General features: G+C 44.3%; 1 long non-coding RNA gene across 1 annotated transcript in view; it reads left to right on the top strand.

Moving 5' to 3' along the window:
• The window catches only part of LOC126235461 (uncharacterized), a 230,261-nt gene extending 223,894 nt beyond the window's left edge, over positions 1–6,367 (top strand). Inside the window, exon 3 of the long non-coding RNA XR_007544794.1 lies at positions 6,323–6,367. This is a non-coding gene — a long non-coding RNA (uncharacterized LOC126235461). The remainder of the gene's footprint in view (positions 1–6,322) is intronic.
• The last annotated feature ends 8,080 nt before the right edge of the window (positions 6,368–14,447 follow it).

Below are 14,447 nucleotides of genomic sequence, written 5' to 3'. Positions count from 1 at the left end.
CCCGCGTGTAGTCCAACACCGTAACCACTTAACAATGACGCCATGTGTATTCCCGCCTGCTAAAAAAATTGCACTTCTTGTTCTTGGACCGTTCACTGTTCCTATTTTGCTTCATTTTTTTCACAGTCCAGTACATGTTCTTCTTGTTGTCCTGCTTGATCTTTGTTCAAGTTTTGACGGGCTGTCCACAGTGCCCTCTTACCGCTAAATCTGAGCGGAGTGCAATGGTGAGTGTTCTGCCAGTAAACGCAGTCTTTGATTCGTAATTTCCCGCAACATTATCTGTTTGGAGTTTCCAATTTAACTTGTTTGTAATTGTAACCCCTAGGTACTCGTATTTCGTTGAACTGACTGACAGCCTTTAGATTTCTGTGGGTTATCGAGTAACCGAAATTTAACGGATTCCTTTAAGCCTTCATGTGGATTAGCTCACACTTTGCATTATTTATAGTCAGTTACCGCTTTTCACACCATATGGGTATATTGTCTAAATCATTTTGCAATTGGTTTTGATCTTCTCATGACTTAACTATACGGTTAATGACAGCAACATCTGCCAACAATTTAAGATGGATGCCCAGATTATCTCCTAAACTATTTTTATGCAAGATGATTCAGCTGCTCTTACCCATAGGTTTTATGCTACACACAGTGCCTTCAAATACTATGTGTGAGATTTTCGTGTTCTCTTGCTCGCTAAGTGCAAACTGTTAATCTACAGAAAAAATGGACAGGAACATTTAGTAGGACATTTAATGGAGTTAAATTGAGCACTGGGATTCATTTTCGCTACAGCCCGTAGTTTTCCAGTTATTCAAGAAATAGCTACAAAAGTAACTGTGAAACTTTTTTCTTGAGTATCTCGAAAACCGTGGCGTCCAGCGAAACTGTATCACAGAACAAAATTTAACCACAGTATTTAAATTTCCTCCAACTGTAGGACTAACAGTTTGTGTGTAGCACACGAGAGAGTACAAAAATATCACGCGTGGTTTTTGAAGGTGTTGCAGGTTGTATAAAACCTATCGGTAGGGGCAGCTGACTCACGCTGTAGATTAGAAACAGCGGAAGGCCTGCAACACCTCCTTGGGGAACGCCATATACCGTTTCTGTTGTACTCGATGACTTTCGCTCAGTTTCTACATACTGTGGCCTTTCTCACAGGAAATCATGATTTCAGTCCCGCACAACTGATACAATTCTCCATAGGCACGCAATTTGATTAGAAGTCTCTTCTGAGGAACGGTGTCAGAAGGCTTCTAGAAATGAAGAGATGTGGAATCTGTTTAAAAAAGTGAATACGATACAGTTTTTTGTTGAAAAAATCAGCAACCAGTTGCACAAACGAAATTTTAAGAGTATTTCGTTCCTCTGTCTGATTCGTTGCGGTTAATTGAGGCCAGGTTTGGTGCTGAATTAACTAATTTTTTTGCATTTGTTGACATCCACTTACTTTTTATTTAATGACCAGTATTACGAGCAGACAGATGGAGTTGCGATGGGTAGTCCGTTGTCTCCTGTGATCGCAAATTTGTTTATGGAAGACTTCGAGGAACGTGCATTGGAGTCGGCGCCTTTGAAACCCGCCTGTTTCTTTAGATACGTTGACGATACCTTTCTTGTTTGGCCTCATGGTAGGGAGAATTTGAATGTCTTTCTAGTACATCTGAACTCGATCCACGCGAACATTCGTTTTACGATGGAGGTGGAGGAGGATGGTTGCCTTCCCTTTCTTGACGTGTTGGTTAGGAAGAAGGATGATGGATCATTGGGACATACAGTCTACAGGAAACGTACTCACACCGGCTTGTACTTACAGGCTCAGCGTGAAAGGGTACTTCGTACCTTGGTACACAGGGCACATGTCGTTTCTGACGCTGAGACTTTGGCAGCTGAGCTGTCCCATCTTGAAGTTACATTTCGTCAATATGGTTATAGTGATAGACAGATTGAACGACCGTTGCGCTATCGACAAACTTTACATCGGGTGATTGATGATAATTCTGAGTTAACACCTAAGTCTACTTCCTTTTGCCTTATGTAGGAAACGCTTCCAACAAGATCGGTCATATTTTATGAAAATACGATGTGAAATGTGTTTTCCGACCTCCATCTAAAATTAGAGCGCTTTTGAGTTCTGTTAAGGATGATCTTGGTCTGCGTAAGACGAGTGTATATCGCGTTCTTTGTAGTTGCGGCATGGCATATACTGGTCAAATTATCAGGACCAAGGAGGACCGATGTACTGAGCATAAACGGCACACACGATTACAGCAGCCAAGTAGATCTGCTATTTCCGAACATTGCTTGGATACTGGTCACCCCATGTTATATAATAACACCTAGATATTGGCATGCACGTCCAGCTATTGGGGCAGTCTTATTAAGGAGGCAGTTGAGATCAAGTTAGCGAGCAATCTCGTTAACAGGGATGGAGGTTTCTGTTTAAACTCAGTTTGGAATCCGGCTCTCTCCCTTGTCAAAAATCAGAGGGACAGACTCAATGCCACCTCACCTGCGAATTCGTAGTGTCACTATCGATAGCTCTGACTTTGGTCATCTTTGGTGGCACTAGTGTTCAGTGTGTGTCTTATCTATCCTGCTTCAGTCCGAGAACCGAGGTTTTAAATTTGCATGTACGTCGCCTGTCCGTTGCAGTTTGCCTTGAAAATGACGGGGTGTTCTCCCGCCGAAATATCGGCGGTCGCTGAAAGTGTTACCTGGCTGAATTCCCGGAAGTTATTTGAAAGTTGTATACGCCAGGAGAAACTCAGGTCTCACATTTAGTTAACAGTTTCAGGCACGTAGTGCCTGTCTTCAGAAGATTAGAATTATCGCATTATTAGCCAGCGTCAAAAATAAGCAGTCGTTTGCAGCATAGTACCGGTGCTGTACTAATGTGGATAGTAGTATATGTACAAATGCGGTATAAGGACATCGAACAAGTACAGACATCATGCAGGCTTGCATGAGTGCTTATTTTTTCAAGAAATTACGTACGGTAGCTGAATTTGGATAATGTACTAAATGATACAGAGTGTTTGTAAACTGTACGTTGGCCGATTGACAGAGGGGATTGCTGCTGAGGACGGATGGAGCTAGCCCGGTCCCACAGAACGCCACAGGGCGAGGATCCGTGGAGCAATGAAGTCACGCCTGCCTCCCACAGTGAGGGACCTTAAAAGGCTCACTTCGCACTTGTCCGGCAGCCGTCTAAACACCGCGGCGGTTTCACATTTATCCGGCTGCTGTTGTGCATGGCACGGGAGCTCCATTTTATTCCTTCCTAGTCTGTCAGAACAGTAACAGCCAAATGGAACGCGAACAAATGCTAGCATAGGTTTCAGTTTATCGTCCTTTAAAAAGAAGGGGAAAGAAAATTTTCTGGGTTCATCGAATTAATTTAGAAGAGCGAATGCGGGGCGTTTCGCGCCATAGGTCAAGCAGCGAGCCTGAGAAATCCTTCCAGCACTTTGGAATGAGTATATCAACATTCGATGAACTACCTGCGTGGTTTACAGATGGTTCAAATGGCTCTGAGCACTATGGGACTTAACTGCTGAGGTCATCAGTCCCATAGAACTTAGAACTACTTAAACCTAACTAACCTAAGGACATCACACACATCCATGCCCGAGGCAGGATTCGAACCTGCGACCGTAGCGGTCGCGCTGTTCCAGACTGAAGCGCCTAGAACCGCTCGGCCACCTCGGCCGGCTGCGTGGTTTATTTTGCCTTCTTTTTACGTAGTGTATGGTATGGGGCTTTGGACTGCAGAGGCATCTTCTTCGGTCATCCGTCGGGAAATGTTGATACTTGCAAAGAAAATCTTCAATTGTCGTCCTTCAAGGGCTTGAATGTATATAGACTGTGCGTTTGGAATATTGACCAAGAATTTTTCAAAGACTGTGCTTTCAGTTGTTTGTTTTCTCTTGTTGGAGAAAAACAAAGGAAAAATATAAAGCTCCGACGCTGTGTTCGTATTGTGTCACGAAAACAAATCAAACAATAAAATAAAGATTATTAACAGTGCGCAATGAAATGTACAAGTATTCCTAAAGTGGTTGCAGAATTCTGACTACATTAATTTTTCTTTGGTAAATATCTCCGAAGAGGAAGGCGGGTCACTGGGAAGCAATCCAATTTTTATTTATCATTGTACAGTGTGTAGATGCCAGACCTGGACTCAAGGCTGTGTCTGTGTCTTTCGTGGGGATTGCTCTATCAACCAAAAGATCCTAGCAGGCGTCTAAGGTGGTCTCAGAGCTTCGATATCTCTTCCTGATGCCTTCATCACACGATTTATCTCAAATTTGTTAGCCTAAAGACGCATGTAGTATACGATATTGCAGTGCGCGTGTTTGTAAGAAGTGCTTGTCCGAAGGAACATTTCATCGTGCTTCTTACAAACACAGGCACTGCAATATCGTATTTATCTGCCGATACCGGACTAGTGACTTTCGGTTAAATATCCTCCCTGTACGGGAATCACAGTAAGTGATCGATAGCATGTTAATGACACACGAATGACGACATATGGGAGTTTGGGTCTGGTCGTGAAGCGTGTATGGATAGCCGAATGGTAAAGGTGACAGCTCACGACAAGCAGAAAATCCGGTTTCGAGTTCCGGTCCGGCAAAAATTTTCGATGTCATCATTCCATTCTGGATTTGCATGTTGCGCGTATTCGCAACTTCGAATACATTTTCTGCATATACTATAGGCTTGTGCTATTTGAGAATATGGTAGGTAGACAATGAAACTGAAGCTTTGAAATGGTCCATCGTAAGACGCGCATTATTATAGGGTGCTAACCGTTGCAAGTGTAAGACAGTGGTTTGAGTCTCAGCTCTTATCTATGATGTCAATTCGTTTCACCGCACTCTCCAGTACAAAGTGAAAGTTCTGTTCTACGTGTGTAGTGTTGACTGCTGCACTTAACATACCGACGTACGTACAGACCACACCGTCTTACGTCCTAATTCTTGCAACTAAGGAATACAAATCCTGTTTTCCTTGCCCCTTATTTACTATTTATTTATTTATTTATTGCCAAATTATAGACCTGTTACCTGATGTTTAAAACAGGTCGTACATCTTACAATTTTCGTTTTTCATCTCTTTACAGTTTTCTTTCCTTTTGTTTTATCTACAACATTTACAAAGAATGACACTTTTCAAAATAACAATAATTTAAGGTTGAAATATAAATAAAATTTTTTTGTTTTTTAAGAAGAATATAGAAAGAAGATATCTATCTATCCTAGCCCCTTATGCTCTGCCTGCCTGAGCAACGAATTTTGTATTGCCACTCTGACTGAAAATGGACGTAGGTACCGATGCGCTGAGTGACTCAGCCCGCGGGCGAGGGCGGGGGAGAGGGGGGGGGGGGTGAGAATTATAAATAATTATCACACGGAAAATGCTCGCCAGCATGGCTAAAAGTTCACATATTGACCAGATTGAAGCGTGTCTCAACATGATTGTTACGCAATTGGACTATCCGCTCAGCTCTCATCAGTTGGCTTCCGATGCTTTCAAATATTTTCCCACCATATCTCTTCGTGAATTTGTGAAAGGAAGAAGGTATCTCCACTTGCGTAACTTTTAATCTATTACGATCGAAGCGACTGAAGTCATGCAAATCAACATTTAAGTAAGCCATGTACTTGTTTCACGACGGGTTGAAGCAGAAGAAATCGTAAAGATAATACAAAAGGAGAGCCCATCATTATCAACTTGTACGCAGTAAATAGTGTGTTCGGTGCGTACCTCCCAAAGGCGATATGGATCCACTAGCTCGAGTACTGCCCTCCACACAGGATGTGCAACGGTCACAGGCATAAATGTTTGACGCGCTGTGTAGGCTGTCAACCACAGATGGTTCAGACGGCTCTAAGCACTATGGGACTTAACATCTGAGGCCATCAGTCCCCTAGACTTAGAACTACTTAAACCTAACTAACCTAAGGACATCACACACATCCATGCCTGAGGCAGGATTCGAACCTGCGACCGTAGCAGCCTCTTGGTGGCGGACTGAAGAGCCTAGAACCGCTCGGCCACCGCGGCCGGCTGTCAACCACATTGTGGAGGACTGCTTCGAAAGGGGCCACTTGGATGCTTTTTAGATCTCAGTGCGGGCGATTATCAAGCACTTCGCCAGAGAGCATCCTTCAGCATCACCATCTGGCAACGAAGACTTCCGTAGTTATTTATTGCCTGTGTGTGTGCGTGATACATACAATAGCAAATTCGGGGGAAAGTATCAACTGTGAAACCTAGAAAGTATGATAATAATGGCAAGTACTCTCATTTACAGTGTGAAGGCCATGACTGCAAGGCACTGTTGGCTGGTGTGCGGCTTGATGGTTCAGTGGGTAAGTACCAAACTAGATATCCGAACTACAGTATTCGATACTCTTGACAGTCATATTATTTTTGTGTCACGTTCCTCTTCTCCCATCTTTGGCAATAATTTGTCACTGTCAAAACTACCAAGTTACATCGCGGTTTGGAGTTTACATTTACTTGATGGTCTCCGTGTAACTCGCTGGGTACGTCAGTGCAAAGAGGGAAGGAAGACAGAGACATACCAATGCCGTAGTACAATGAAAATGCGACAGTGTTCAAATCAAGCTTCTGGTGGTTGGCAGCTTTTTTTTATACAGATCTGTGGAAAATGTATCTGAAACGGAACCATGGACAGCCCATTGAGAGACCCTGTGGCAAAGGCTCTATATTAAGGCGACTGAGAGGTGCTTCCCGGAAGGCCGAGTTCTGAGAACGGAGAAAGCGGCACCCTTGTTTTCTAAATGAAGTGTTGAGGAATTTGGAGCTGTATGCTGTTTCCATGGGCTGCCCGGGGACTAGAGAACAAAGTAAGTCCAAGAACTAGTTTGGTCGATGTCTTAGGCTGTTCCCGCATCAACAGTCCATAGCATAATGCTACAAGTACGTGATGATCTGGTTTTTCTTTTGTGCGTACTCGTTAACTTTAACTAGTCTCAGAATAGAAAGTAAAATAGACATCGATGCAAACTTCGGGAAGGTGTGTTCACAACCAGGAGGAGATGGAAGTGTATTTGAATACAAAAGCATCTATTATAGTTACCCTATAAACTACATATTTATTACTTTTATTTTAGAGGAAAACTTTAGGATAGTGATTGCTTAAATACATTGCTGGACAAAAAAGGGGGCGAGTAAACGAAATTAAACAATTTAGGAGTGTATGTGATGTATTGGAGTGATTACAAAGCCGAATCAAATTTACAAAGAACGTGACAGTATTGAATCCAGTTATCAGTATGAAATTGCACCCTCTTTGCTTGGATGCGTGCACTGATTCGGTTATACCCTCACCTGAGGCAAGCTGTTTCACAACTGTAGTAACTGATTCTTGATATCCTGGATACTAGCACCGTGATAGAGCTGACGTGGCACTGGGACAGAGCTGACGTCACAGCTGCTCCCATACATATTCTATCGGGGCAGATCGGGGAATCTTGCTGATCATGGGAGTACCTCAACATCAGGCAGACACTCCATAGAGACACGTGCCATCTGTGGACGACCATTGTACTGTCGCATGAGAGGTAACACATGAGGATGTAAGCTGTCCATGACGAGCCGTGGTGCCGTCAGAATTCTCCCAGTCACTGCCTGCCGTGACCTGAAGCCATACTCACTGGCTCAACACACGGTCACATAAAGAGTAATATTGCTGTGCCTCTCTAAAACATTGGAAGAATGGGACTTCCTCCCATGTGCCACCATACTGCCAGCGATGGTCAGTCTGGTTAGTGCAGAACCACGATTCATCGCTGAACACAGCGCGACGGCATTCATCAGCAGTCCGTGGTTTCTGATCACAGCAACATTCCAAACGTAACCTTTGTGGTGTGGTGTTAATGGCATAGGACTGTAATTTCCTAGTCTGACTTCTGCCAATCTCCGAGCAATGATGGAGGATGGCAGAGAATATTGTAGGGAGTCCATTACTTGTTTTCGGATGGCAGACACAGATATGAAGGGGTTACCGTGTGCTGGGCGTGCAGTACGGCGACCTCCCTCGTGGTGGTCAGAAGTGGTCGAATGGAACCGTGGGGGCGAGTATGCTTGGCCACTCGTTCCCAAGTAGTACATCATCGGGTCGCTGCCATATCTGAATGCTCCACAAATCTGGATAATGCACGATTCGACCAACCGCCGAAATGGAGACCCACACGGAGAGTCTTTTAAAACAATTTCAGATTCTGATAACACTGTCTCAGATGAATAACGCGGGATCTCCATGTCCTTTACAGTGGTCGTTCAACATCTGGCGCTGTTGAAGCTCCTTATATACGCCACCAGACCTCGTAACAACACTAAACACGATCGGTAATAACGCACTCCGATGGCAGTTCTGCGTGTCACAGAGAGCTGTTAATTGTGACCGCTCAATGTCATTGAATACGATCACGACGACACCCCTCGATCGACGTTAGCACTCGTGGTGTCAATCGCCTTCATACATGGCAGTGGACGTTTGAAAATTGGTGACGCTAGCTGAGTGGTCGTCAATTGATGTAAATGTTATTTCTGGCTGACTCTTAATTCAATTACTGCCACGGGGGTGAGGAGAAAGAACACATCCTGGTGATACCAGCATTATGCGTATTTAGATGTTCGATTAATCTGAATGGTTTGCAATGTTCCAGCGATTCTGTTCGAACTCTATGCTGATGTACCGACAAGGACCATATTCGCAGATAAACATGCAACTACGTAATGGATGTTCAGTTTCTCAATATAGTTCGTCACACTCACACATTATACATCCGCTGTAAGAATAATTTCATGCATTTACATTTTTGGTGTCCCACAATATTGGAAATATTATGACGATACGTTGTCTACAACTTCCACAGATATTGTTTATCATGTAGTCAAGACTACGTAATGAAGCCAAAATCGTGGATAAAATTGAAATGTAGTTTGTTTATTAACACTTTTCTTTTGACTAACTAAATATGAAATATGAATCGGGATTGGAGGTGATGATCCTATCCTTCTTTTCAGTATTAGAATGGTCGATATCGTGTTCTGAATAACGCGTGTCATATAATGTCCAAATATAGACACGACCCAGGCTTTCAATTCGGCACTTAAATGTCTGTTCTTCGCTCTCGAAATGTTGGATGTGATTGTCTTTCACACGCAGGGTTCAATTTAACGGTGTATGCACTGTTTTTAGTATTTTAGGTCCCCGTTGGTTAATATTTGGTAGTTAACAAGCGAACTATTTTTATGCTGGCGCGTTGTTTGTATCAGTTAGCCCCGCAACCGTCCAAGGATAAGATTCTCTTAATGTTCCGCGCAAACGCGTTTCACAATTTTGTAAAATGCAGAATTACGTAAACCATAGCTTTCCGTTGCGTACGACTTTCGTGGGTTCCACAACCATAACAGTTTCCCAAGAGTATTTTTCCCAGCTAACACAAAGTTCGAATTAAGTTGTCGGAATCATTTTCACTTCACCCGACAATAAACGTCTCTGATCACTTCGTCACACGTAATGTATTTTAAACGTGCTTGAAGAGTCTTTAAATAATCTCCTTAACGAATTTCGCAGTCGCGTACCACTTTTTCATCGACTAGCCCGTTTGCGATAACTGAAGGTAGAGAGCTCAATAATGTGTTACATGAAACTTCCTGGCAGATTAAAACTGTGTGCCCGACCGAGACTCGAACTCGGGACCTTTGCCTTTCGCGGGCAAGTGCTCTACCACTGAGCTACCGAAGCACGACTCATGCCCGGTACTCACAGCTTTACTTCTGCCAGTACCTCTTCTCCTACCTTCCAAACCCCGCTGCAGAGTGAAAATCTCATTCTGGAATGTGTTACATGTTCTTTTATATGTACTAAAAAACAAACGCTCCCCTATATCTTTCTGTTCCGCTTGGTCTTTGCTACTTTGCTTTTTATTACTTTTCTTTATATTGCTTCTTAGTAATACTGTGCAGTTATTAAAGTTTCGTATTACTTTCCCCTTTTTAATTCTTCCAAAATGAAGTCTATTTATCCCCGATTTTAATTAATATGATGCTAATTGACACGCCTGCCCGCAAAGTACCGTTATATAATCTAACCATTTACATACTCGCCGAGGTGTGTGCTTGTACGAAGTTACGTTGACTTGCTACTATGTCTTCTGGGAGCTTCAAATTTTTCGTCACACAGTGTGCACTCTGCTGTAATTGGGTTGGGTATCACAACAATTTATTGTTACAAATCGTGTAACGAGGAAATCTTGAGACACAAGAAGCTCGTTTAGTTCTTCTATTCCCTCTCGCATCTCAGTCGGTAGCTGGGGGCCACAATGTGATCAGTTCGGAGTGGGAGAGACGCGCTGGGTTTGGTGGCTCCGGGACACAGAAGCAGCTTCCAGCGAGACGAACGACTTGGCCAGATGTGGCGCCTAGCACGTGGCAAGCGGGTGAGCACGTTGTTTTTATCGGGGGCCCCAGAACGAACTGAGAAAGAAGAAACGGACCGGGGCACCCACCAGAAAAGAAACATTTAGGCGGAGCAACAACTCATGAAGAAGTGGCTTCAGCCGACAGCCAGAATAAACTTGCCTGTAGCACTAATCACAGGAGAAAAATACAGGCGTAGTGCATACAGCGCTTTGCTGTGACATCAGTGACAAGAATGCCTCGCCGTGATGTTGTACAAGGAATAAACGGACGCTCTCAGAATACTGTAATGAGAGCACCCAGTCTGCCAGAATTATAACTTAAAGCTGTCTGTTGTGCCCCGCGATAGGCCCTACTCATATGTGCTTAATATGAATGGATCAATAAGCTTATATGCACGATTCCGAGCTGACTAAGCTGTGGACATCAAATGGTTCAAATGGCTCTGAGCACTATGGGACTTAACATCTATGGTCATCAGTCCCCTAGAACTTAGAACTACTTAAACCTAACTAACCTAAGGACAGCACACAACACCCAGTCATCACGAGGCAGAGAAAATCCCTGACCCGGCCGGGAATCGAACCCGGGAACCCGGGCGCAGGAAGCGAGAACGCTACCGCACGACCACGAGCTGCGGACTGTGGACATCACTAAGCTGATTCTTCCCTGAAACGAAAATAATGCATTCAAACGATGGTCAAACATATATTGTGGTGGGGCTGACGACATGCATGTTCTGAAAGAAAGAAAATGGTTGGGTTCGGTTTCTGAGTTTTCCCTAAAGGAAGAACCATTTGAAGGAGTTCATTCACAAATCGTAATGTCACATTAATTACGAGAGCAATTGCTGGGCATTAGATGTCTTGGAATGGCATCAATAAGCTGATGCTTCCCTGAAAGGAACATAACGCATTTATAGCCCATTCTTCTCGCCTGCCGTCGTGTTTGCGTCTCACTCAGCGCTCCAGATGTACTCCGTTCCGTTGTTCCGCGCTTGTCGCTAATAATGACGTGGGAAGTCCCACGTCTCACGATAGAATCTAAAGCTTTTACTTCCACATCGCGTAATATACTGAAGCTCCAAAGAAACTGGTATACGCATGTGTATTCAAATACAGAGTTATGTAAACAGGCAGGAAACGGCGCTGCAGTCGGCAGTACCTATGTAAGACAACAAGTGTCTGGCGCAGTTGTTAGCTCGGTTACTTCTGCTACAGTGGCAGTTTACCAGGATTTAAGTGAGTTTGAACGTTGTGTTACAGTCGGCGCACGAGCGATGGGACACAGCATCTCGGAGGTAGCGATGAATTGGCGATTTTCCCGTACGACAATTTCACGAGCGCACCGTGAATATCAGAAATCCAGTAAAACATCAAATCTCCGACATCGCTGCGGCCGGAAAAAGATCCTGCAAGAACAGGACCAATGACGACTGAAGAGAATCGTTCAACATGACATAAGTGCAGCCCTTCCGCAAATTGCTGCAGACTTCAGTGGTGGCCATCAACAAGTGTCAGCGTGCGAACCGTTCAACGATAGAGCATCGATTTGGGGTTTGGGAGCCGAAGGTCCGCTCGTGTACCCTTGGCGACTACACGGCACAAAGCTTTACGCCTCGCCTGGGCCCATCAACACCGACACTGGACTGCTGATGACTGGAAACATGTTGCCTGGTCGGTTTAGTCTCGTTTCAAACTGTATCGAGCGGATGGACGTGCACGTGTACGAAGACAACCTCATGGATCCACGCACCCTGCATATCAGCAGTGGACTGTTCAAGCTGATGAAGGCTCTGTAATGGTGTTGGGCGTGTGCAGTTGGTGTGATATGGGACCACTGATACGTCTAGATACGACTCTGACAGGTGACACATACGTAACCATCCTGCCTGATCACCTGCAACCATTCATGCCCATTGTGCATTCCGACGGTCTTGGGCAATTCCAGCGCGACAGTGCGACACCCCAAACGTCCAGAATAGATACATAGTGGCTTTAGGAACGCTCTTCCGAGTTTAAACACTTCCGACGGCCACCAAACTCCCCAGACATGAACATTTGCGAGCGTGTCCGGGATGCCTTGCAACGTGCTCCTCAGAAGAGATATCCACGCCCTCATACTCTTACGGATTTATGGACAGCCCTGTAGGATTCATGGCATCAGTTCCCTCCAGCGCCACTTCAGACATTAGTCGGGTCCATGCGCAGTCGTGTTGTGGCGCTTCTGCGTGCTCGCGGGGCCCTACACGATATTAGACAGGTGTACCAGTTTCTCTGACTGTTCAGTGTGGAATTTGGAAATCGCTCTCACCAAAACACAGGCTCGCCACGTCCTCCTCCCTCTTTATTTGGCCTCCAAATAACGCGAACTCTTTACTTTTTTTTCAAATGTGTGTGAAATCTTATGGGACTTAACTGTTAAGGTCATCAGTTCCTAAGCTTACACACTACTTAACCTAAATTATCCTAAGGACAAACACACACACCCATGCCCGAGGGAGGACTCGAACCTCCGCCGGGATCAGCCGTACAGGCCATGACTGCAGAGCCCTAGACCGCTCGGCTAATCCCGCGCGGCTCTCGGATTTCCTCTTCTGATTGGTGAAGAAGACGCTTCTTTCGCCATCCATGACATTGCTAGCAGTTGATCGTTGCTTACTTCCTGAAGCTGTGAGTGGAACTCGGTGGTGCTGCCCATTATTTTCATGTCATAGGGAACGCCTCTGCAAACAGCGAAATCAGCTGCTGTGACGAATCTGCCGCTTGTGATGCGAAAAGTATGGGCTCTTCGGCGAACACTTTCATGGTGGTCCTGCCGCCCCCAATCGAAACATAACAGGACACGTGCTGGCGGGTGCGTGTTCTTGTCATAACTCGAGTCGAAAACTTACGGCTGTCCCCAACCATGCAGACAGTCTGTAGTTAATGCTGACCGTTGTAGGCTTCCCAGTCGCTTCCTTCCTTGCTGTCACTGCGTCACATCAGTAATCACAGAAGAATTACGGCATGCAGTTGTTGTACGAGAGAAACTCCGTGCTATGAAGAAATGTTGCTTCAGAAGAACGTCGACGTGATAGACCTTTGTATCCACATTATTATTGATAGTCTGCAAATAACTGTACTGCGGGTAGCATAGAATATTTTTAATCATATATTAGAGTATGATGCTGTTCCATTTATAGATGGAACAAGATAGATGCTCATAGTCTTATGCTCTCGTCAGAATCGCTACGATAGATGTACAGGGCGTCCGGAGAGGAATGGTTAGTATTCAGGAGTATGACAGGAACCATCATTGGAAGCTAAAGACTAGTAAACATGGGCTCGTAAATGAATACCTTAAGGGTTGTGAACGCGTCTTCGTTTTCGATACTGTGAAACAAATCTCGTCTACTGTAAGCTTTTTGTTTTCATATTTTTGCAGGAGGCTCTATGAACAAAAAAAAATGTTTAGTAAACATGGACTCCAAAATGCATACATCGAGAGCTATGAGCACTTGTTCAGTAGAAGAGATGTGTTTCACAGTAGCGAAGATAAACAAGTGCTCGTAGCTCTTGAAGAATACATCTTAGACCCCTTTATTTTTATTTTACAGCCTCTTCTCAAAATATGGAAAGCAAAGAGCTTGCGGTAGAAGAGACTTTGTTCACAGTATTGAAGATGAAGAAATGTCTCTAACTCTTGAAATATGCATTTTAGAGTCCATGCTTCAAATGATTGCTCCTGTCATGTCCCAAAATAATGGCCACTCTGCCTAGGACACCCCGTGTGTAGGGCGTCCGGGAGCTTTTATTTATTTATATTTTCGTTCAAATGATTATAAATGTCTTTCTTGGTTACTGTGCAACTGCCTCATAGGAATGCGATGTATTCTATGTAACTTACGATAAGTCCATAGGAAGAAATAGCAAAACGTAATGCCTAGCGAGAACATCCACGCTTGCACTAAAATATGTTGGTCGGGATGCAGATAGTGAAGT

This window comes from Schistocerca nitens, chromosome 1 (assembly GCF_023898315.1).
Source record: "Schistocerca nitens isolate TAMUIC-IGC-003100 chromosome 1, iqSchNite1.1, whole genome shotgun sequence".
Classification (NCBI taxonomy): domain Eukaryota; kingdom Metazoa; phylum Arthropoda; class Insecta; order Orthoptera; family Acrididae; genus Schistocerca; species Schistocerca nitens.
This window is presented reverse-complemented; position numbering and strand designations above follow the sequence as displayed.